Here is a 1,375-nt window from a genome sequence, read left to right on the forward strand (position 1 = left end):
GGTGGGAACCTGCGGAGGCCCCAGGAGACTGCTGAGCTGCCTGACTCAGCCCTGGGAGCCTCCAGGAAGACGTTCCTGCCTGGCTGACTGAGGGTCACAGGCTAGCATTCCACTGGGACTCTGGCAGCAAGGAGGTGGGAGGCAGACACTGAGGCTTCGAGATTTGAGGGCCTGGCCCAAGGTCACTTGGGGTCGGGGAGGGCCAGAGGGGAGCCAGAGCCTTGGACTGCGTGGCTCTGGCGCCTGAAATGGCAGTTCAGTCCAGAGCCCCTCCTGCTTCTCTGCTGCCCACCCCCCCTTCCCCCCACAGTCCACCTGGGTCTGCCTGGCAAGTCCCAGCCTGCCTGAGCCATTTCTCCCCAGGGCCACTCCTTCCTGTGTCCAGGACCCCCCACCCCTGACCCAACCCCTATCACCACACTCCTAAGCTAACTGACCCAGAGCTGTGATGTCCCTCTTGTCACAAGGCTGTGGGGCCCCTCATTGTCCGGCCTGCTCCAAAGTGCTCCCCACTCCAGTGCTGCTGGCTATCTCCTCCTCCAGGCCGAGCCCCTAAATCCCCAGTTCAGGACACCTAGTGGATACCCTGAGTGATTCTGTGGGCCCTGGGCCCCAAGAGCCTGAAACAGGCCAGGCCTGGTACGGCCCCACCCAGTGGGTGTTTCCTTTGGGTTTAGAGACAGCCCCTGGCTTCTGGACTTGCTTTCCTGCCCAGAGTGGGAGCAGGGGCGGGGCAGGGTGGCTGGGAAGAGGGCGCAGGGGGTGGAGTCCAGAGTTCATGCTGGAGCCCCTGCTGGGCCTGGTCTAAGCCAGCTGTTCTGGGGAGGCTCTGTGCCAAGGCTAGGGGGATAGGGGGGCGGTGGCAGGAGATGAAGCTGGGGAACTGGACCCTTCTGGTCATCTTAACCCACCAGGGTTACGCCTTACCCTCATCACCCAGATCTGCTCCTGGGTCCCTCGCCCCAAACCTCTGTGGGTGAGCCACTTCCCTCTTTGGGCCTTAAGCCCTTCCACACCTCACCCGGCTGGTAGGTGCCACCAATGGATTCATCCCCTCAGCAAACTCTCAGTACCAGGTGTTCGAGAAAAGTGAAGGGCAGATATGATGGTGCCCTTAGAGGGATGGTTTGGAAGTTCAAGCTCTGGTCCTACTCTCGGCCAGCTCCCGCCTTTCACTGATGGGGGAACAGGAGCCCAGAGCCCTGTCCACGTCAAATTAGGAGCAGGCCTGGTTCTCTGGGTCTGAGTCCCCAGCAGCACTTCAACTGCTGCCCAGTTCCCTCTGGTTGAAGGAGTGGCGTTAGTGAGGACTTGGACCAGGGCACCTGTGCCAGGCATCACAAGGCACTGCAGGCCAGGGAGGCTACCCTCAGCA

Source organism: Bison bison, unplaced genomic scaffold (assembly GCF_000754665.1).
Source record: "Bison bison bison isolate TAMUID 2011002044 unplaced genomic scaffold, Bison_UMD1.0 scf7180017864144, whole genome shotgun sequence".
Lineage (NCBI taxonomy): Eukaryota > Metazoa > Chordata > Mammalia > Artiodactyla > Bovidae > Bison > Bison bison.